This window comes from Colius striatus, chromosome 1 (assembly GCF_028858725.1).
Source record: "Colius striatus isolate bColStr4 chromosome 1, bColStr4.1.hap1, whole genome shotgun sequence".
Lineage (NCBI taxonomy): Eukaryota > Metazoa > Chordata > Aves > Coliiformes > Coliidae > Colius > Colius striatus.
In genome coordinates, this window is record NC_084759.1 from 3,935,213 (window position 1) to 3,960,165 (window position 24,953).

At 39.7% G+C, this 24,953-nt stretch overlaps 1 protein-coding gene across 6 annotated transcripts in view; it reads right to left on the bottom strand.

The window, feature by feature from the left end:
- The window catches only part of TENM4 (teneurin transmembrane protein 4), a 611,632-nt gene that overhangs the window by 397,904 nt on the left and 188,775 nt on the right, over positions 1 to 24,953 (bottom strand). For all 6 annotated transcript variants that reach the window (XM_061990604.1, XM_061990638.1, XM_061990629.1 and 3 more), the window contains one exon: positions 15,171 to 15,268. The gene's annotated coding sequence lies outside the window, so the exon portion shown is untranslated. The remainder of the gene's footprint in view (positions 1 to 15,170; positions 15,269 to 24,953) is intronic.

Consider the following 24,953-nt stretch of genomic DNA (forward strand, 5'->3'; position numbering starts at 1 on the left):
CAAGCTAGCATTTTATTATTTGATTAAACTGAAAAAACATATCCAATTTAACATGTCTAGATTGTGTGTTTCCCTGGAATAAACATACAAATGTATGTAATATAAGACTTCAAAATCAAGTTTAATTCCTCCATGTGTTTAAAGAGCACAGAGTGAAGCAGAGGTTTTCATATTGCCACATTCTAGTATTTTTACTGCTTTTTGTTTAATTTTATTCTCTTTTTAAACATATGTACACTGAGTTGGGCCAATTCTCCACCCTTTGACAACATCCTCTTAATGCCATCGGACATGAAAAGACAAGAAGTCAGCTTTGATCTCACCTTCTTTATATTTGAAATAGGGCCTTTATCTTCATTTTCTCAAGTTGTGTGTCCTGCTGTGATTAATATACCCATTAGCCATCCCTTACAGGGTTTTTTTTCAATCAATCATCATGCAACACTCATCAAGAAGCCTTGAGGTTAATTTTAAAGGACTTTTCCATGCAGAAACCAAGGAATGGCATTCCTGAGATGCTGTCTGTGCAGCTGCACAGTGTAAAGTGGTGGACTTTGTTTTGGGGAAGGCAAAAAATGGTTGGATTTGATGATCTTAAAGGTATTTTCCATCTTAAATGATTCTGTGATTCCATGAAGATGCCAAGGCAGCGTTCACACTTGCACCACCTTTGGGCAATGCAAGGTTCAGCTTCATCCCACCCAATCTGGCTGATGCAGATAGATAAGAATATAGTTTGGCCTGGATTTTCCTCCATTAATCAGTGCAGACAGAATGGGAACTCCTGAGGGTGGTTTCCTCATTAAGACCCATGAATCTCCTCTGGAGATGTTTATATCTGGAGGAAGCCCAGGGGACTTCGGAAATGGGCTTCATCTCACAAGACAGCTGCCCCTTGCTAGTTTTCTAGACTCCCCTTATGTATAGAAAATAGGCAGAAAGTTACACTTTTGTATTCAGTTCAGCTGCTCTGTTTTCTATGTTCACTGGGACAACCGGCTATTAAAAATCCTTCTTTCTTTCTGAAGTTTATAAGAGACACTTAGGTTAGGTGAGAGGAATACTACCTCAAATAGGATTAAGCAGGGTGATTGCGGGCTGTAACCCTTCTATTCATTATTTTACTGCATTGTGAAAAGGGAAATTCATCGTTTCTTTAATCAGAAAAGGGTTATTAAAATCCTATGAAAAAAATCATTGTAAAGATTCCATGAAAAAAGAAAAAGTTTTGCTGAAAGGGGCTGCTCTGGCCTTGCTCTCTCGTGCCTTACATCCCTGTTTTTAAACCCATCTGGATCAGTTCTCCGGGGCTACATAGCTGCTCTGAGAAAGAAGATACCAGCTTCTATGCAAGGGACGACAATCCCTTATCACTTGTACCTTTCCACCCTGACAACTGCTGACCATGATGAGAGCAACACTTAGAAAGGAACTGTCTTTATTTACATTTTTTTAAACATTAGTGAAGGATAAACCTTCACTTCCACCTGCTATCATACAACTGAGTTTCTAATCTCTGGTGCCAGCGTGGCTACTGGGAGCAAACCCACAAACCAGAGACAGAGAGGTCAGGCAGGCACAGGGCAGGAGGGCTGTGCTGATGTGATGTGACACACATGCATCTCTAAAGCCACAGTAGAGACACCCCCAGTTGTCAATTGCTGTGCAAAATTCATTACTTCACCCATGGGTAACATCTCTGGACTGTGTTCAACATGTGGGTGTAGAAACTGGAGTCAAAATTATGATTTTTCTATGGAAATACGTGGTCAGGGATTTTTGGTTTTATTTTTAATGATCAGTCATAAGGACGTGGCAACAAATCCCGAGGGATAACACCACGTCAGCACTGGCTCCAGCTGTTGGTGGGACTGATAACGGAAACAGAATATGATCCTGTCCCGCCGGCTCTGGAGCCAGTGATAATCTGATAATGAGCACTGCTTATTAGGTGGTTTTCCATATGTTTTCTTTGATTTAGAGTCCAAGCCCTAAATAACAATTTGTTCAGATTATCAACAAACCATTGCAAGGCCTCTTGGAGACCAAGCAAGCAAATGCTTCCAGATACCTCTGCAGTTTTTATTTTTCTGGCCAGTGCTCATTTGTCTGCAGCACATTTGGGTGACAAGCCTGAGAAAAGTCACCTTCAGGTTGCCTGCAAAGCCAGGCATTAAATGGACTCAGAAGGTGCTGCACATCCACCATATTTTGATGATTACCATGGACTTCTACTCTCCTGACAGTTAAGGCTGAAATATTGTGATGGCTGCCACTGAGGACTGAGTGAGGCAGAAACTGAATGTCTGAGTATCAAAAGTGAAGGTAAAGAGCCAGCACCGTGAGTCCCTCAGTGGTTAGATCATTTTACAGTTGAAAGCAGTGAGATAGATACTTAACTTCAGACATCAGCTGGAAAATTACCTCAGTTTTCTTATCTGTAAAACAGGTCTAATTTTATTTTTTTCCTTCCAGGGGAGCACAATGCATTTGGTTTATTGATAGTTTTGGGTGCTTCAGGCTCCTTGGAAAATGTGAAAAACTCCAGTAGTGTTGGAAGGGCTGTGAACACAGGTGCACTGTGCGGTATACAATATACATCTGATCCATATAGGATGCTAATGCCAGTCTAAAGAGGAAAAGCAAGTCCCGAACAGATATTTTTCTTGATTAGGAAGGACTAGAAGGGAGAATTTGAAATAGTTTCAAATGAAGCATCAAACCAATGTTATTTGGTTTGATTATAAAAATTCAGAGGAATTTTTAATATGAAAGGAGTTGTTGAAGCTATCCCCTGACTTAATTATAAATGTATTCATTATATATGTAACATTCTGAATTACCTAAAGCTTTCATTTGTGCACGTGGTTCTTCACTTGAAAGAGTGGTTTTCTGCAGTGCATGATGTACAGCGCTTCCAGCACAGCTCCGTTTTAGTAATGGGTGCAATGTTGAGATATTGAGATGGACTCAGGGATTCACTTAAGATGTCTATTTGTAAAGCACTCTCAGGCTGGTTAGTTGGTTATGGAAGAGGACAGATCATAGAATCTCAAAGGGTCACAAGGGATCTCGAAAGCTCATCTAGTTCAACCGCCCTGCCAGAGCAGCACCACCTAGAGTAGGGCACACAGGGACTCATCCAGATGGGTTTGGAATGGCTCCAGAGAAGGAGACTCCACAGCCCATCTGGGCAGCCCCTTCCAGTGGTCTCTCACCCTCACATTGAAGAAGTTTTTCCTTATATTTCTTTGGAATCTCTTATGTTCCAGCTTGTACCCATTTTCCCTTGTCCTACCATTGGCCATCACTGAGCACAGCTTGGCTCCATCCTCCTGACATCCACCCTTTATGTATTTGTAAACTTGAATGAGGTCACCCCTCAGTCTCCTCCAAGCTAAAGAGCCCCAGCTCCCTCAGCCTTTTTTCATAATGTTTCAGATTCTAAGATGGGTCTCATGAAACCAATTCTTGCTCAGAAAAAGTAAAGCTAGCTAGGGATAGGTGTGCTGGTTTTGTCTGGGATAGAGTTAAATTTCTCCATAGTAGCTGGTATGATGCTACGTTTGTCTTCCCAAGTAACTGTTATGCATGATGGAGCCCTTCCTTCCCAGGTATGGCTAAACATCTGCATGCTAATGGGAAGTACTGAATGTCTTGTTTCACTTTACTTGTGATCTCAGCTTTTGCTTTGCCTGTTAAACTTTCTTTATCTCAACCCATGTGAGCTTCTGTAGTATTACCCTTCTAATCCTCTCCTCTGTCTCACCTGAGCGGAGTGAGTGAATGGTTGTGTATTAGCTGCCTACCAGGGCTAAACCATGACAACAGGTTAACCTCAAAAATGTTATGCTTCAAAGTAGCAATCACTTCAATCTTGAAAAACCATAAGAAGAACTTTGTTTTATGGTTAGCCACACAGTCACTTGGAAACTGAAGGGATTTTAGCCCTTTCCTTCAGTTAGCTAACACGTGACACTTCTCATCTGATGTTCTTATCGGCATCTACCCACAAACCTGTTTCCATTATTGCTGCCTTCTGTTCATACTACATATATATGCACATATATATTCAATGAGAGGAAAGGGATTTTCCAAAGTTCAGGGTATCACATACTAATTTAGGTTGGAGGGAACCTTTGGAGCCCATCTAGTCCAATCTCTTGCTCACAGCAGAGGTTTGAATATGCATCTAACTGGGGAATTTGATCAAGTGGCTTAGGGCCTCAACTAAACCACTTTTTAATATCTCCAAGCGTGGAGTTTCCTCCTGTGCCAGTGTTTGACTAAACTCCCTGTGAAAATTATTTTCCTAATCTCTAAAGTTTCCCTGTTGCTATGTGAACCAGAATGAACCTTGGGATGCTACAATTTATTTCCTTAAAAGACCTCCTCTGTGACACTATGAAACTACAAATCTCCCTCAGACCACATTCCCCACTTGTAAAGTAGAAATAACATTCCTTAACAGACGTATTTTACTGTCTATTGCCTCTACCTACTCCAGGTGGTCCTGCTCTGGCAGGGGGATTGGACTAGATGATCTTTTGAGATCCAATCCTTCCTTTCGAGATCCTTCCAACCCTTAAGATTCTATGATTCTATATATAACAAAAGTGTTTGGGGTTGGGAAACCCAGCATTTGGTGCAAAGGTTATCTGATATAATTCACACAACCAGGTAATTACACAGTAAGAATGCTAAGTGATCATGGTGATGAGAAAAGCATCTAAAGATGTTTCCAAGAAATCTGGCCACTGAAAACATTCAGAAATTTAAAAGCATGTTCAAATCCACAAAGGCAATATTCAGTTTGCTTTCAAGAGAAGGTTTTAGGTTTGTTTTTTGTGAAATCTAGTTTCCATATCAGATAAAGCCCCTCAGAAATCACTCATGTCTCCACGCTGATATAACTTCAAAATGCCACACACTAAGCACTCCAACATCATTAACTGGTGTGCAATGTTGATTTTCACGCTGCACATTTGATTGAAAACAGGAGTTTATCAGTGAAATGCTGAAATAGCCTTGAATATGGGGAAGTGAATGAGTATAATTGCTGATGGGTTCTTTTTATTATCAAGGAGTCTTGATTATAGCTTCATAGACTTAAATTATGGTAAATCTAGGACAAGATCAATTTAGTATCTAAGCAAATATTTATATGAAGCTGGAGACTGGCATATATTGATCCTCTTATAAGGAGCACAATTCCTTCTGCAAAATGCATTGGCATTGACAGTGCTCTTTCCACTATGCACTTCCTCAACAGCAAGGGGCTGTAAGTCTTGAAGACAAAAGAAGACATAATTTGGGAAGTCAGAGGGCTTATCCCAGTGAAATGGAACTGTGAACCCAAGCCAATGGTTAAGGACCACCCTTTAGATGGAGACTGATTAATGCCAGGGTATGTATTGTAAGTAAATTGATAACCAGCTCATGTAGTAATTTAGAAATCCTGCTTGAAGGAAAAGAAAGCATTCAGAGTATCTATCAGAGCCTAATTTGTCAAGCTGGCAATTGTCCATGGGCAACATCACCAAGGGCAGAGCATCAGCTGCAACATCCTGAGTCTCCCAGTATTCATGAGAGGTCGCCTTGACATAAAGTAGAGGAGCATTTCTAACTTCTGTGCTGAAGAGAGATCCTTGTGAAATGATGACCCTTCCCAAGAAAGGCTGCTTTTGTTGGAGGAAAAGGCCGGTGTGGGGGCAGGGAAGAGAAGAGGCCGGATTACCTTTTGTTGCATTTGACAGTTGAAAAGACTCTGGTGAATAATTACCCTTAAAACTAACAAACAAGGAGAAAGAAAGAAAAATGCAGAAAAAGAGAAGAAAAAACTAGACCCCTTGACCCCTCCCTGTACTCAATAACTCCCTTTGAAATAAAAACAAAATGAAAATAACTTGTAAGGGAAAGAAATAACTTAATTTGACTTTCTTCTTTTGGCAAGTGTACACTTGTGCACACAGACACACACACTAACACACACACACATATACAATTGGAAGGCTCCCACTGTCATGCTAAGATTAAACTTTTCTAACCTTGATCCATTCAGCAGCAAATCTTATGCAAAATGAAATGAAAAATAAAGGGAAGTTAGAGGAGCAAAAAGCATACCCTTGGTTGAAGGCCTCTTTGTTTTAGTCATAAAAGAATGATTCCTGGTGAGCAGCAGTTGTCATCTGCTTTGCATACTCTTTATTTTGTTCTTAATTGGCATTATGTGGAAACTTATCTAGAAGGCCATGGGAACCAAAAGGCATTCCTTGCTCCTTCCTCCTTTGAGTAAGCAGAACCCAATTACAGCACAATTATCTCTCTTTTTCTATTAGCATACACATCTAACAGATAGACACAGAGAGGAGAAGTGATATTAGTCCAAGAGCAGCTACTTTTTCTTATGAAAATTCTTGCAAAGATCATACAGGGAATAAAGGAGGCACAAGCAGTCCAGATTTTGGTGAGCTAAAGAGCAGTGCTTTTAAAAAATATTTGATCTAGGTCTCTGGATGATTTTCTAAATACATTTCTTTTCACCAGGGTGTAACTGACCTAAGATTTAAAACATATTCATGGAGTGTGGATGCAAGCCTTGAAAAATAAAGTTGATGCACAAAGAAGAGGAGAAAAAAAGACAGAGATATCTTCCTAGAAAGCCCAAGCTGTCTCAGAAAGCCATGAACTTGACAATCCCACTGTAGCTCCTCTTGCATGAGTATGGAAAAAACAATTCCAGGCAAACAAAAAGACCATTTTTCAGTTTGGATCCCAGAATCAACTACCAAATTCATATTCTGCTGCTGAATACTGTAAAGTTAAAGCTATCTCGTGAGTTCCTGCCACCTCTTACACCCACACGGACCTTTAGAACTCCACGATGGCTATGACTTGAAGGGGGTTGTATTCCTGGATTTTTTAATGCAATCTTTGAGGTGTCCTTGGAGAACGAACACCCACTGCTGATCCTAGTTACATGTGTGCCTGGCTATTACAGACTTCAAAGATAGCTCTGCATACCTTCCATACCAGAAGCCATCCCCAAGTTAGCAAACATTTGCACTACCACTCATCCTGTCTCATCAGCAGCTACTAAGAATATGCATGTGTCAGGAAACATCATGCATTTTATCACTTCAGCAAGTCATGCCATCACGAAGCAATATGTGTCCCAGTTGTACTGCTCAGTTGTATTGTCCCAGTTGTATTACTCGTCTCCCTGGATGTAACTACAAGCTTAAAAAACCTGAGCAAGGAAACAAACAAGCTGCCTTTTCGTTTGTTTTGTTTCTTTTTCTTTGGGATATTCCATTGTTTTGTTTTCAACATGTGGCAGGTCTAGCTAACATGTTTTGGTGAAGGATTCAGTGTGCCAAATCAGAAAGAAGAATATTCCTCTTAGAAGTGCCCCAGAAGTGTCTCTGCTGACCCAAGGTATTGTCAGCAGATCTCAGCGGTAAGACTTTCAAGATGTTCAGTTTTACAGCCATTGAAAGGGTTACTAATTGAGTTCATTTCCAAAATGAGGTAACAGAACAATGCCTGGTAGAACGGGTTTTTAGGATGCCATCAGCTCTTTGACCTCCCACAGCAGATCTCCTGCCTGCTTTGTTCCTTGGAGAGTTCAATGCTGCAGCTACACAATTCTCCTCTCCAGACAGAAAACAATGCCACTACATCTGTGCTTTTTGCTTTTGTTATTGCTCACCTGCTTCTTGCTTTTACCACAGCTATCAGGGCAATGGGAAGGAGAAAGACAATGTCCCATGTCCAAGAGCCACCTGGAACAGAGATGGCTGCTGCAGACTTTCTAAATGATGAGGGCCATTGCAAACAGGGAAAACAGTCCCATTTGTACACCTGACAATGGATTTGTTCTCAGGTTTTTTGTATCCTCTTGTAGTGGGGTAAGCATGTTTACAGTTCACCAAGGAAATGGTAAGGAGTTGGTTAAAGAGATCAGAAAAGCTTCAGACAAAGGGGAATAATGTGGAAATTATACTACTGCATCAAACTACAAAAACACAAAATTTCCTCTGTGCCCTCCCATCATGTATACCCAGAGGCTGCTCTAAGAGCAATGGAGTAGGATGAGCAAATTCCCATCTCCCAGCACAAAGATGAAACCTGCAGGGAGATAGATGCAGTGGAAAGGATTGAAATTAATGTCAAGCAATAGATGAGACTTTGGTAGAGATTTTTGCTGCAAATGTTTTCTCTGGCAAGTATCACACCATTAAAATGCAAAAAAACCCCAACCAAAAACAAAACCCAAACAGAATTAATAAAGCAAAACTCAGAAACACCATGCAAATAAATGACAGTTTGAAACTCAGCCCTCAGACTCTCAGGGTCATGGATGGTCTCCTCCTTAAGCAAGTGTGTAGGAGAAGTGCAAAAAAGTCTCTTCACCTCACCAAGGCCACCACCATGACTGCAGAGCACACAGTTTATGGAGTGCAAGGACGTTTTGCCAGTGTTGTTCTTCACAGTGTCACTGATTCTAACTAGGAACATCACTTGGAGCCAATTCTGCAGCTGAGCACTGCTCAGCACAGCTGTGGTTTTTTTACACGTGGGCCAATATGGGTGAATTAAAATCCTGTACAAATAAGCAGATTTTTGCTTCTTGAAAAAGCTTATTAGAGAGACTCTCTTCTTGTGTCCTTGATGGGACTGACAGAGCAACGACTCCTTGGTTCCTGGTAATTACACTTAAAAGCACCAGTTCCCTAGCACAGACAGTGAAAACTGAGGATTGCAGGTCAATTGTGTGTTTGCCTTGAACAGGGTTGCAACTCTGCACAGGGCTGGCCAAGCTAATTTTTGTTTTCACAAAAGGCCTGAATGCTCTGTGGATCTGAGTGCATGCCTCAGGCATGCACCCGCCTTGCCCTCCCCACAAGCACCTTATATTTAGTAATCCTCGGAGGAAACAAATTGTTTCCATCACGCAGGGATGAGCAAACCTCCTTGAGCCACATGTCCAGCTCAGAAAAACATTTCTCTAGCTTTTGAATTCTCTGTACTCGGGCTGCTGTTCTCACAGGCACGTGTATTTCTTGTTTCAGCTAGGTCTGGAAGATCCTTGTGGAGGCTGCCACTTACTGTTTCTTGTCTTTTTGAGCTGTAATTCAAAGGTGCTGATCTTTGTATTAAAATGTAATGTTCTTATCTTTCCCAACAAGGCCACATTAAGTTAATATACTGTTAACTGGAAGTGTTTGGGATAGTATTTTCTGCTGAGTCAGACTGTCCATTCCTGCTAATAGGTTAAATGGGATAAAATAAAGAACCTGCTTCTTTGCCCAGACCAGATAAGAGTCATGTCTGCTTGGCATTCAGTGCAAAAAAAAACCCCAAACAAACTAGACTTAATTTAACAATACAGTGGAAAAGGTGACTGCTCCCTTTCAAAGGCACTTTCACCCTACCAAATTTATGATTGTCCATTATTATCACTAGTAGCACTATGCTGTTTTTACAGAATGGAGTCAGGGGAAGGATCTCACCTGTTGGAGTATATTTTAAATTGCCTTTCTTATTTAAACCTGTCCTTCATATTAAGGCTTAATAGGACTCCTCACAGGAGCTATACACATGCTGAACAGTTTTGCAGCAGCAGTGCTCAAGGGTGCTTTCTTGTACTAGGTGAAGACAGATCCTATAACTCACTTTCATTTATTTTTCCATACCTCTGTGTTTTGGGTTGTCCCGTTGCATGAGAGATGAATGCCTCTACTCACCTTTCTGTTTGTTTTGCCTTATGATATGCAGTGGCTTCTTAACCCCAGGGAGAATGCACAGAAAATCAAACTTTCCCAGCAGCAGAGTCAAGGATACAGTCACATGTAGCTGAAAAATTAACATTAAACTGAGATGAAAAAGCTCTGCTTTTTCATATAGAAACATTTTGTTCTCTCTTGCAGAAAGGAAACTGGTGCTTATATGCCTCAGAGTAAAATTCTCTCCCTCTTCCCACTGTCCTCCCCACCCTATCAGTCAATGTCTAATTAGAAACTGTAAATTAAAACAAGTCTAGTCTGGGACAGTCAGAGAGTTTGAAAGCTTTACCATGAACAAGGTGAGTTTATCTCGGCCAACATGAATGAACAAAAGTAAACTTGGATGACAATGCCTGGATATGTACTTGCTACTGGAGTCCACAGTGAAGCCAGCTTTCTGTACCATGGCTGTGAATGACAAGCACAGAGCCTCCAAGGGTGGAACAGCAGCCCAAAGGCCGTGCTGCTCAAACTGATATGCAAAGAGAGGGATGTTGAGGAGATTTGGCCACATGTAAAGGGACTTAGGCTTGCTCTGGTATAATGCTGCGGTGCTAATAGGAGCTACACATCTGCTGTAAGGGGAGAGACATACAGGGATGGAGAGGGAACAGAGGATGCAACAGCTGCCACTGTGGCATCTGCACAGTACGGTGTCACAATCTGGGGCTGTAGTACTTTGATGTATCGACTGTGTCGGCCTCATGCATGGCACCGTTAGATCTGCCTGTAATGTACATTGCAAGGTCATGCAGAGATACACGAGGAAAGCCTGAATGACACTCAGTAAGTTCCTGAAAGCAGCAGCAACGTGCTAGAGCAACTGGATGAATCAGTCTCTTCTTGGAGGTGGGTGGTATGTGTAAACAGTGTTGCACTGTGCAGGTTGCGGGTAAAGTCTGTCATTATTGCTCTCCAAATGGCACGTGGTTTTCTGAAGGGAGATGCTATGATATTTTGATGTATTATTAAACTCCAAGGAGATGAGCAGTAAGTATCCCCAGGGGAAGATTTCTCTGAGATATTCCGTATCTACAGCTAAAGGTGGTTCCACTGCTATGAAATTGCCTCTTTTTCCCAGCACAGTAACGATGAGATCTTTGTTACGGAGCTGCTGTTGTGTATCAGCTCTTTGGAGGTGTGAGATCACATTTCCTGTATGTCACAACAGGAGGAACAAAACCTAGGCTAAAATAACTTTCTGTAGAAAAGCAAAAGAAACCCAAAATCTCATCTGTCCAAGAAATACATCTGCAATTTACTTGCAAATCTAAACAGAGAGAAAGCAATTGACTGACAACATACAAACAGTTCTACTGGTTTCTACACCCATCCCTCCACACATCCCATTGCCAAGTTGCTAATTACATCCTTCCTACTATTTTGCAAATTCCTCCTCTGGCAAATAATGAGAGGGGGAAGTATTATGGAGATTGATGCACTAGATAGCAAAAGTAAATAAGTAAATGAGTAAATACATGAACAAATAATGCCTCTAGTAGTCACAAAGACAAACCTTTCTCCAGTACCTTGAGCCAAACTTCAAGGGTTATTCAAGAAAAATGATGATCTGGTACCTCAGAGAAATATGTATCAATTAATGCTTAATTAACACTGTATGACAGATTGATTTGAATAAACACAACCTTTTAAATGAGTGTCTCTGTGTATTGTGGGTTAGAACAAGATGCCTCACGGGTGAATGAGAGGCTCCCTATTATTATATACCATCTCTATAGCTGTAGCACCTGGAGGCTTTAAGTTCATCAACTAGCCCAACGTTGTTAGATGCTGTATAAACATACAGTTGGTAAAGATGCTTATCTTGGATTTGTAATGTAAACAAGGAGATATGCTGTGTAGATCCCGTGACAGGTAGATCAAGGCTAAGAAAACAGGGGACTTAAGGAAATTTGAAAAGATGCACATATTACCTAGCAGTTCCTAATTAGATGGACAAAGAGAATTTTCTACAAAAGTTACCCGTATAAAACGTTTGCAAACATCCCAAAATAGATGAGTTGTCTTATAGAGTTTAGCAGGAAAATACATTGGAAAAGAGTGCACACGTTGCAGCAGAATGGCATGAAAGTCAACAATGGCAACCTGTCTTTTCAAGCTGGGCATCCTAATGCCAGGCAGCTAATACTATCTTTCCTCATCTGAGTAAAAATAGTTTGATCAGTGATGTACAACAATTTCAGTCGAGAGCTGCAAGTGAGCAGCAGCTCTGAAAATCAGCCTGCTGCCAGAGCAGTGTTGGCTGCTCCAAAGCAAAGATGTTGGCTGAAAAGCACCCTGAGAAATACTCTACCTACCCTGAGGCATTTTATTCATTTTAAAGAGACAGTAAAATAATAGACTCTATTATTTGTGCTGTTCATACTCATTTTCTGTGTGCATTGCCTTTTGGCAGCTCCATTTAACAAACAGAACTGGGTTAGCCAGAATGGCACACTTGGGAGACCAGCCCTTCGAGGTAGAGATGTTATTGCCACACAGCTGGCATGGCTGACTCCACTGCCCAGTTGGACATAACGGGGAAATTTCCATGATTCTACAGAAAATAATTGATTTGGGGGTATTATTAAGCCTCTGACCTTACGTCACTCATCAGATCAGCTGGAAGCAAACAGGTTACTAAACACATCAAAGTTAAGAAAAACTGAGTAGTTATTTTTTATTCTTTTTTAAAAAAAAGGTTCTTCAGATTATGTTGACAAGTAAGAATTTGCCTTCAGTAAGAAGTCATCTAGATATGTCCCGTGAACTTACCCAGTTCTTATTAAACAGAATTTGTCAGGTTCAGTGACTCCCAGCAGTTTGGGGAGCTTTTCCTCTCCTTTTCCTCACTCCACTCAGTTTCCTGTAGGCTATTACCTCATTATAATTTTACCACTTACCATGAAACTCTGAGAACACTTATTTTTCTTACCATTTTTGATCCCTTTAAAAAATCATCTCTTTTGATGTGTAGTCTTTATCTTGCAGTGAAATCTTTTGCAGGGCTCAGCTTTGTGAATCATGGCTACAGGCACAAGGTTTCAGCTCACACAAGCCCTAATACTTTCAAGCAACACAAACTCCAACACACTGAATATTTCATTTGACTAAGCTAGATATACACATGTATCTCCTGTATATATGAGACGGTCTCTGAGTTCCCAGTGAATTCGTAGTGGGCATTGTTACTACAGAAAGAAGTAATTTAATTTCTTACAGCAGTGAGCAGTTTTTCCCCAAAGAGTAAAGAACAAACTCCTGGACATAACCTGCAGACAGAGTTATCATGCTTTGGGAACTGTCTCTTATTTATGTCAGTATCCATACAGAGCCGGTGATTAAAGCACTGGTGTTCACTAAACAGTTCCACTTCCAAATCAGCATAATTCTGCATCAATTTCATTTAATTATCACTTTATATTCTGAGCTATGAGATCTTCCCCTACCAGACTTGTAGTTTTATCATTAACAGGCATTCCATTCTCTCCATTCATTGTTCATGTCCAGACTTTTCAGATTGAGGTGAACGTTTCCTGCTCCTTTATACAGCAGGAGCCTGTAGGTACCCCAGTCCTCATCTATTAGTGCTAGGTGCTGTATGCACACCTTCCAGGTGAAAAGCTCTTAAGATCTGAACAGAGAAGATAAAATATCAAAGGAAAACTTTGACCCCACATCAAAGATGAGAAATAAGGGCTTAGGGACATTAATTCCTACAATCAACTTGTCTAACTTTGGACAATGGTCATGCATAATTCAGGTGTCTAGTTACCCTAAACAGTAGTCTGTGAGGAAAGAGAGAGCAAGAGAGAGATAGACTTCTCTACAAGCAATTCATGTGCTGCATGGACTAAATATTTTAGAGCAACCCAACATTCTTCTGCTGCCTGTACACAAAGACTGGATTAGTCAACTCTTAATTTAGGTCTCAGTATCCTTGACAAAATATCCCCACATCCAGCTATTTTTTTCACCTGTTGAAGCATCTTGGGGGCAAATCAGATCAGATTGTCTTTCCCCACTACTATTTTGTTCTCTTCTTCAGTTCCCACTTTAAATCCACTCTAGCTTTCTTTTCTAAACGCAATGTCTGAAAACATTGTACCATTTTAACTCTGTCCTTAAGGCCCCCCATTCCTCTTGTCCAGAATCTTAACTTCATTCATGAGAAAACTGTCTGATTTAGCAAGATTCTTTCCAAAACTTTCCTCTGATTGCCTCATCTTTACTATTCATCTGAGATGCAGCACCTTCTTCTTACTCCCTTCTTGGGCCTCCCATTTTTCCCATTTTGTCTCATTCCTTCCAACACTGCTTGTGCTTCACTTGTCCTTTCAAAATACAAACCACCAGGCTGTCGAGTTACAGACAGTAATTCCAAAAACACTGGTTAACAATCATCCTCTCCTCTCCTCCATGTCTAACTAAAGCCAACACACTCTTTACAACCATTGCAAATCTCAACTTCCAGCTCCATGTCAACATTTTCTATTTGCTTTTCATATGTTGCAATTCCCTGAAGTCACTCCTACCACCTCTAATGCATCAGTCTGCTTTTCCAGACATTAAGAACTTAGTTTTCACATGTTTCCCCCCCTCTTTTATCACCTGCTCAAAACAGTCAATCATTCAGTCTCTCATTTTTGATGTTTTGCCCTCCTTTGCCTACTTCAGTTCCTCTCCAAGTTATCTTGTTCATCTTTTTCTGCTTTGATAAATCTGCATAATTCCCACTTCCAGCTCTGAATGTGTTGGTTCCTTTCTCTTCTCTCACTGCTCTCAATCCCTATAACTCACAAACATAACTTCAATATTAACAGATGATGATGATACTAGGATAATGCTGAACAGGACAAGGGACTTGGTGACAAAGGACATGGAAAAGGTATTCAATATCTTGTTTACTTTGGTCTTCAGTGATGAGACTTTTCATCAGCAATACCAAATGTCTCAGACTGGTGGGAAAGTCTAGGGTAAGGAAAACATATCCCTGGTGGAGAAAGATCCGGTTAGGGAACAAACTAGATATGCATGAGTCCATGCGACCTGATAGGACATACCCACAAGTGCTGAGACACCTGCTTCTTGTGAGGCCACTCATACTAAGTAATTAAGTAATTTCATGCATAAAATGTCTATGTTTCTGGAGTGTCATGCACAGTAAAAATGAATCCTTGACTGGGATAGTAATGCAAATTATCCTTCTCAGATACTTAAAAATAACCACAGATCAATGATACAAATGTTCTAAAGAAATCAGTGAAATACCTCATGACTCCAATTAGAGAAATCCACAAAAAGTGCATTATAAATATTGCAGTTTGATTTTAAACACAAAATTGCAATTAAAACATCCCAGGTACTGGAATTACTACTCACGTTTTGTATTCACCTTCTCAAAAATATCTAGGAATAATCCATCAAATACTTCTTGTAGGACAGAGTTTTAACCTGGACATGTGTTATTCTCAGTCTACCTACAAAAAGACACAGATAAAAAATAAATCAGTGTTTTGTTTAGTGATTTTTAACTTATTTGTTATCTCAAAAGAATTAAATCCAGCTAAGAGTTAGAGCACATAAAAGAGCCATCTATATATATATGTGGTTCCTAGTGTAATATCACATCAGCACTGTATTAGGGTGAGCTTAATCATCCCGTGGAAATAAATAGATTTGTTAAACACAAACTAAGGCTTCCTGCACAGCACTTAGAATTAAAAGCCTGTCCTTGCTAACTGTGCAAATACCCATCCCTTTGTCAAAACAGAAATTTACCAGTTCCTCTACTGTAATTTCAAGGGTTTCCAATTAACATGGTAGTTGCTCCTTCCCTGTATATTTCTTAAATATATTACTTTTGTTAGAGAAAATTTACTACGATCTTACATGGGTGCTTCTCGTTTCCTCTCATAGCAGTAAATTTTGTCTTATCTGTGTTGCTTGTAATATAGAAGAGCCTCAGATTAAAAGTAATGTGACAAATTTGCCAAGCCATAAGAAGGAAGCTCAAAGAAAGGGTAGCACAGTACTGGAGCTCCTCTTCTCTTACACCTCTCATTAGCTGATTAACCTCTTAGCTCTTTTCTGAAGTAAAGACCCATAGTGATTGGGAAGGTGGAGAAGAGACCACAACAACTGTGTGTCTTTTCACTGAAAAACACATTTGCCAGGGCCAGCAGCTTTCCCAGCTGACCCATTTTGCTTGATATGCATCTATTTCACATGCACTCTGGTGCACAAGGTCTTGTAGAATTGGAATAAATAAAATTAAGAAGCCTGAATGATGAGGTGGCACATTATTACAGAGGTAGGCTTCCATGCCTTTCCTTGGCAACAGATTTCTGTGTATATATCCAAAACTACATTGACCTTTTAATCTTGCCAATTGTAAATTAATTTTGAACCCAAATGTCCACTGAAAAGATGCAAAGTTCACCTTTCAATAGCTGCTCTACTGCATTGCTCGTTACTCCACAGTCCACTTCCTTTGTCTGCCTTACATTAATTCTGCTTCTTGAACAACCCCCCTTTCTGCTGATTGTGTCCTCTTACAGATTATTTCTCCCTCACATGCATTTGTTGAGGCTGCATCTCATTTTGTCATTTCCTGCCTAAGGTTTCTAATCTTCCTATCTTCACTGATTTATGCACTGCCTCCCAATTTGGATCATCTGTGATTTTAATTAACATGTACTCTTTCCCCATCTTTTGGCTAATGAATGAAGATATTTAAACAAGACTGGACTCAAGACTGCTCCCTGATGTTCTTCCACTAGAAAACTCATGTGATTCAATGAATTTTCATTTATTATTTCACTTTGTTAATGGCCCTGTGGATGGTTTTTAATCAACGTCACAGGGTCCTTATCTAAGCCAATCTGAATTAATTTTATGAATCTTCTCCCTTGCTGGTGTTCACTTCAACAAGAGGAAAAACAAAAGCAGAAGAGGCCATCATTCAGCAGAATAATTTTCTAGGAGATCTGGAAATGAGGAGAAGGTGAGAATAAATTGTTTATACTCCTCTCTCTGGACCCTGGGTACACTCATGGACCCCATTGCCATATTATCTATGCTTCTCTTAATTTTTAATATATGTATTTTTAAACAATTTGTCAAGGTAGGGAAGTGCTTCTATTTCCACTTTTTGTAGAATCATAGAATCACTACAGTTGGGAAAGACATTTTGTGAATAAACTGCACCACAGAGAGAATAAGGAGTTGGTCATTTCTGCTACTTTAGCAGTCATGGTTTGAATTGAGAAGTTATGGTTGCTTTTGCATTTATACCTCTCTACTGGAAGTCACTGTGTCATGCCTGCTTGTGTATTTCTGGAATGACCCATCAAATGCACCACCAAAGTGATTTCTTTTCTTTAAAAGAAAAATTAAAGCTATGTTTGTATGTCAGTACATACATATCTATATTATGACCTGAATGACATTTTGAAAGAGTGAGCCCAATCAGATGTAAAATGATGTCAGAAAAAGTGAGGATCAGGTATCCACAGCACATAACTGTTTAATGCAGACCACAGGATATAGACTAAGACATATAGATATAGCTGTTGGATCTGATCCTGAATGTTATTTGGACACCTCCTTCCCACTCAGTTGGGTGTTGAGATATTTTTGATGACCTGGACCAAAGCTCTTTTCTTGACCTTATACAGGAAGTTTGTACTGGATATGAACCCAGATTTGCAAAGTTTAAAATATGTTTTCTACTTAAGGACTTCTCTTTTTTCCCATCAAGGGGATAATGATGTCATGTGATGGACATTTAAGCTCCAGTAACTGCTTCATGACTGCTCTCTCTTGTCCCCCCAAAAGTAGGGTCTCTCATTGTGCACATGCATAACTTCCTCTACTGTCATCACTTCCTCTACTGTCAACTCCTGAGACACAGTTTTAATGCAGTAGTTATGTACCCTTTGGACAAAAATAAAAGCCACTTTTCAGCTACAGAGAAAAGTCTGGACTTCCTTTACATAGGTTATTGATTTTCTGAAATATTAATTGATGTTTATGAATCAGATCTGAAATATTATCAGAAACTAGGAGGTTTTTTTTAATGAAAGCCATCAGGATTAAAAACAATGATGTATTTTCTTCCCTCCTACCCCTTATACAAATAAAATTTCATGGGGAAAAAACATCCAAAAACCAAAAAAGAAGGAAAGAGAAAGAAGGAAAGAGGAAGAAGGAAAAAGGAAAAGGACCAAATAGGTCCAGAAGCATCAGCAATCCTAAAGAAATTAATCATGAGCAGACAAATTGTATAAGGGAGAGCAGAGGGAGGTAAAAAAAAGAAGACAATTTAGAAAATATCTGCAATTTATAAGCACTTATTATATTTTTTAGATACATCAAAATTAATCTGTGTTCTTGCTTCTGCCTTTCTCATTTATACATTTAATGCAAAAGGACACGTAGGACAAAATGTTTGTCACTGATATTCTTCTCATTTTAGGAAATAATTACATTTTTTTCACTGTAAACTTTTAAACATGGCTTAGTTGGAAATGAATTGCCTTTGGCTTGCTAAAAATAGGCATAAGAAACTTAATCTAAGTCCATCGTCAGTGCAATTTATACTGTACACAACTTCAGTGAGGTGTAATTAGCAGTGTATTGCAATAATTTATTATTGGTTTAAAAAGCCTGAACAGTCAGGACTTTACAGTAAAATGAGAAAATGAGAAGCTCTGTGCCAGACACATTATTCTGGCTGATATTATTTCAGTTATTTTACCTTTGGTGCACATTCATCTAGCCATACAATACGAATGCTCCATTGAGAAGGATGCGGGATACTGAACCTTTGGCTCAATATGAAATATAAACTCTGAGGCATAGCTGCAATAATACTTCCATTTGCATTATTATGATTAACATTCCCCTGAATAGGAAGCATCCAGCAATATTAATTGCAGAAATAGCAAGATTCCAATTGTCATAAATCACTGTGTGTTGTAAAGCACAGTTTTATAGAAAAACTCTTTTTTTGTGTGTGTTTTTTGGAGTTAATTTCAACCTCATTTTCACCAGGCATTCCCATTTGTGTCTGTTGACAAGACAGTAATTATGCTTTTCTCTTGATTAACACATTCTTTTCAGTAAGGTCCCAAACAGCTTTCACATGAAAGGCTGAATTCAACAGAGCATGGTTTTTCTCATTAAAGACTTAGCATTCACCCATAGTTAATTTATCACACAGATACTTCCTGTCTCATAGGAAGAAGGGTAGCCTTGAAGCTAATGCTCTTGATTTGATCAGAAGTTTTCTCCACAGCAGTAGAAATGAATGCTTTTTCAAATATAATGATTATTGAATTCATTTAATAGGTGTAAATAGGTATACAGTTTCTTTTCTAAAACATAGGTCCAAGGGAGACTTTGACTTCCTGGAAACAATGTAATGTCTGGATCTATACAAATTTAGCAAATCTTTATCTCTATATTTGTATTTTTTATCAACACTTCCTCCTTAGCTACTGTTTCATTCCTCCACACTGTTAACAAAATTGGCAATAGTCATTGATTAATCAAAGCGAGCAACCCTGACATTTGGTACATCAGCTTTCATTCCTAACAGGCACACAATGCAATGATTTATTTTGGTGTATCACATTGTACCCTAAAGAGCATCCAAAAATAAAAATGCTGTCATTATCAGTGTTGTGAAAACAAAGCATCTGCACCAGGGACCACACACAAGGAGAGAATCATATCTTGGCACCTGTGCTCTTTAACCCAGACTTTTGATGGTTGGATTGTTTTCAGTTTTGTTTGCTTGGGGGCTTTTTGGATACGTTATTTCCAACTGTATCACATGTTCAAAAAGCAACTGAGGTGTCTAAGCAGTGTTTATCCCTATAAATAGCAGAGCTTTTCCTTGGCTAGTGTGTTGCTAGATCAATCCTAGCTGGACAGCATCTGAGATGGCCCTGAATCATTGGGATACCAACTGAATTCTTAATGACAATGTCCACTTTGCAAGAAAACACCTCCCTGAGATACTGTCCTCAACAGCACAAGAAATGGTTGTAGATGGTCTGGTTGCTGCTGGGAGGATGAAGGAAGGAATGATTATGGACATGCCCTCAGCAAAGACATTCAGAATAACTATGGCCAGGAATGGAACTATGGACTTTTTTGGCCAGAAATACCGTAATCCCCATCACTGAGCCTGATCTAAGGATCCTGCAAAGCAGTTAGACATGTTCTATAGTCCTTTCTATCCCCAAACAAGACATAAGAAAAAACTATTTGTATTGTTCAGGTGAGGGAGCCCTGGCCCAGACTGTACAGGGAGGGTCTGGAGGCTCCTTCCCTTGATGTCTTCAAAACCTTGCTTCTGCAGGGAGTTGGACTAGATGATTTCCAAAGATCCCTTCCTATCCCCTACCATTCTATGATTCTATGAGACTCTCTATCTCTTTTTCTATTATCGCCCTCTGCTGTAAGTGGTGACTGGGGATTTAATGTCTGACTCCTGCCTGAAGCAAGGAGAGAAGAAGAGACAATGCCTGTGGAAATGAGCTGAAAATCATCCTCCCAAACGAAGCCCTGCTCACAGGACAAGCTCTCATTATTTTGTTCCCCCATGGAGAACAGAAAGGCACGACTGATGTATTCAGAGATCATAGGTATGTTCCAAAAGGCAGCACATGAAAGTAGGAAAGACTCTCACAGAGTTCAGCAGAGTCGAAGGACATCTTTCTGTAAGGTGATGTATTTCTTTGCAATGACTGAAGCTCAACGACCACCATAACCTTATTGCTCTCTACAACTGCCTGAAAGGATGTTGTAGCGAGCTGGGAGTTGATCTCTTCTCCCAAGTTACAAGCAACGGGACAAAATGAAATGGCCTTAAGTTGTGCCAAGGGAGATACAAATGGGGGATTGGGAAAAATTAATTCAGCAAAAGGGTTATCAAGCCCTGAAGCAGACTGCCCAGAAGGTGATACGAGTCATCATCCCTGGAGGGATTTAAAGGATGTGGTACTGAGGGACATGGTTTAGTTGGCAAACTTAGGAGCATATTGGACTCAATGAACTTAAAGGTGTTTTCCAATCAAAACAATTCTATGATTCTGTGATTCTCTAAACATGCTCCAGACCTGCACATCCTCTCTTTTCACACCAAATCAACAACCCATATTTATTGGCTTTGGCCTAATGTTTCATTGCCATATATGCTGACAGCTTGTCATCAGAAAAAGCAAACTGTTATAGTTATCATCATGATCATCACCCACACAATCGGACCTTGGTGGGAAATACATCAAGATGATAGACCTTAGAAACCTATGAGGAGATCCCTCATAACCACTCATAACAGGTGACAAGGTTTGCCTGGAAGGACCATCATCCCTACTCACTGATTCAGTTGGGAAAAAGTAAGGCTTGTTATCCATTCCTCTTTTGGATAAAAAGGAAAAAAGGGAGGACCATTAGAGAGAGGATGGAGAGTGAAGGCTGAGCGACCCTGGGGAAGAAACTACAGAACCAGTTAATCCTGGAGAGCTGCTCTTTCTCTAAGAACCTCTTCTTTTTAGCCCACACATCAAGTCAATTTTGAACCTCATCAGCCAGGAGGGCTTCCAGTGGAGTGAGTGTTTTGCACATCCCAATCTGTTCCAATTGTGTTGTAGGGGTGATTTCACAGTATTTTATCTCTGCTAGTTTGGGTTGTTTTGTTGCTGTTGTTGTTTTTTAAAGGTTGAGGCTAGTTTTTAAGCAGTTTATAGAGGAGGCTGGAAAAGGATACACAGTGGAGGCTTCTCAGAATTAAGATAATTTTCCCAGTGTGTAATAATTTCAGCTGAAAAATTGGATTTCTTGTAAATGGTAGCAGAAGGATGTGGAATGTGTCCTGTTGAGCTTCAGCAGAATTACTTTTTAATGTTCATCAAAGTACCACTGTCCTGTGCCATTTGTGTACCAAGCTCCCCTTCCTCACTTGTTGCAAGATCACCAAATGTGCTTTGTGCAAAAAGTTGGTTTTCATGTTGTACTTTTAACCATGTAGTATCTAAGTCTCATTTGCTTGCATATGCTTTGTTCATCACAGATTTATTTCAATTAACTTTAGACATTTACATCTTAGATGTCTACTTGTTAGATGTGTGGTTTTCAGCTTCCTCAGTTAACAGTCAATGAATCTCACACCAGGTTATGTGCAAATAAACACCTGCCCCTCAAGCCAGTATCTATAATGTTGCCTTGACAAAGGCTAAGCAGCATTTCCATAATGACACTGTTCAACACATGACAGTTGACCATGACAATAAACCTAGTAAACAACTTATTTTATCAAACCAGGAGAACTTGAGGACAGAATACCCAGTTTGGGCCAATTGGAACAAAGAAACAGGGCATTTTCATCAGCCTGAGGTGTAGTAAGCTCAACTGAATTGCTTCTGCTGTGGGAATTTGATTCATTGGATTTCAGATGGGCTAAGCAATTGCACCAAAATACAACTGCTTCTGTCTCACAGTCCTATGCTTGCAGAGTTTAAAATTAACATACCCATCTGATGAAGGCTTGCAAAGTAATTTAGAAAGCTAGTTTTCCTGAACATGTAAATTCTTTCTTTGGATCTTACCACAAAATATGCTATGAAATGACCATAATCCATATCACTGAATTCAAAGCATCAAAATATGCCTTTTGTGCAATAGCATCTCCAAAATTAATATTTTCTTAATCTACTGTAAAATAAAAATATCATCTTTGGCTTCTGGATAATTTTTTTTCAGATACTCCTTTTTCTGTGGGGAAAAATTATTTTTCCTGCTGGGTTCATTTCATACAGAAAAATATTTCTCCTGGCCTATTTGAACTATGGATATAAAAATGTCTTTGTAGAAGAAAGAATTTCTGTATTACCTAGAAAAGTATCATAGTTTGTTTCTCAGCTCACAACAGATGTTTCTATAATTGTTGCTCAATTGTCCTGTAACAGCTTCAGGTCTTTCAGCACAGACCAACTATAAAACATAATCTCGCCATCAACACACTTTTCGTTAAAGCTGTTAAATGGAAGCAATAGTCTTTCCCTTTATCCAATGCTGATCTATAATCCAAACTCCTTCAAATGCTTTGCAATGAAGGGTAATTGCTGTTCTTTGGTTTTTTTTTGCCAGGGGATAGGTAAGCTGAGAAGTTTACAGGAGCACAGCTATTGAGCTCAAGGATGGAAAACTTGACCCTAATAAAGGCTGGCAATTGTGAACTAAGCTATTTGGAGTCCACGTTTCTTGTAGACTATGAACACTCCTGCCTTATAAATGCTGCCTGATCATTTTGCAGGTTATTTACAGATCTGAACTTTGACACACTTTGGCTTGGAAGTGTTGAGGAAAACTGCAACTTCCTTGCAATGTTTTTATCCAGTTTGCTTTAGATAACGCATTCTCCACAAAATGTCCACTGAAACATTTGTGTTTGCAAATTTCTTAAGAGTACAATAAGCATAAAAAATCAGACACCAATGATTAACAAGATGTACAAAGCTAAAGCTCCCAGTATAACTGTTGTAACAAATTAATGATACATGAAATGGATATGAAATAATCTTTTAACATGTTTTTAAAAGACGTTTCTCAGAAATTAAAACATTACTTAGCTGCTGGAGGGGAACAACAGGTAGATTTGGTTAGATAGTTCTGCACTGCTTGTGCCTGAAATGTGCTGCTGAACCCACTCCTTAATTTGTAACTGAGATCAGTGCTTCTAGGACAATGTGTTTCTCATCATTTTTGACTTGCTTCCTGGGGAGAGTGTCGAGAAAGGGATGCACTCAAGGTGGGACTTCTTCACACAGTATCCCCTTATTCCTCTGCCACAGCCTTTTTCCTTCAGCTCAATGTGTTCACACCCAAAAACACAATAGGTCCAACCAAGAACGGGCAGCAGTTTTTCTGGGACAAAACAAGGGTGCTTCTGACCCTGAGAGATGCCACCACCGGTCTGAGGCATCTTCTGAGCTGTCAGGTCCTACATAATACTTAAGACAGACCTTCATCTTTCTAAAGAGAAAGAGAAGCCAGGTCAAATATCCTAGAACATCCCAAATGCATCACACTAATCCATCAGAGAATACATTCATAACTGTACTTTTTCTCTGCAGTCTGTCCCATTGCTGCATGCTTAGTAACCTGTATTGCCAGCCATCATGCTGAGGCAAAAGGAGGCGTGCTGTGATGCCCTCTCTAGAGACCCTGGAAGAATTTACCTCCTGCATTTAGGTAGTGTATTCACATTTGAATGGTTTTAATGAGGGTCCCTGCTGCAAAGGAGCAATCAAGGACAGAGCTATGAAAAAGTTGTCATTTGTGGTGACAAGAAAGGTTTCTGGCCTCTGAATGCCTTTCCTTGTGCCCATAGCCTATCCTGGAAGCCCCGGGGGGGATTAATAATGATGTTTCTAGAAAGTCCTAAGAATGAGGTGGTATTAAAAAACATCAAAGAATACACTTTTTTATGTGGCTGGACATATACAAATATATCTACTTATATATATACATATATACACACATGTGGTGAAATTTGCTGTTATCAAAAGAACTGCAAAAACCAAACAAGGGCTGAACAACTGGAGCTGGATTGGCATATTTTACTGTTCTGTATGACTCAGCACAGGAGCATTTGATTTCCTCCCAGAGGCAAAATGTCTCTCCTTCTCAACTAGAAAGACTGGAGTGGTGAAGCCAACTTGCTTTTTATTGAGTACACACAAAGACACTAAGGGCTGTGCTTTATGAGGAAGATGTTGATCAGAATTGAAGCATTTTTCTTAATTTCCCTTAGAATATGAAAAAACCCAGGCATTCAGGTATTAGCTACACAGAAGAACTCAAACCTCTTAATATTCCCACCCAAAAGCAAAACATCCTATTCAGTTCCTACCTCTGCCAGAAACAACGTCTGTGTCTTTGGAAAATCCCCGTCACTAACCCTTGCTTCAGACCTTTCTCCTTCATCGCTTAATAAAACAAGAATACACTCTCTGTGGAGTGCTGGGACTGTAGAAGGAGCCTGTTTAAGGAGATGCTTTTCCAGAAGACTTACTGTTAAGTGTGTTCACAGCTGTGATTGTTCATTGGATCCTTTTTATAACCAGTCTCATTATAAGTAAAGGGTGGGTA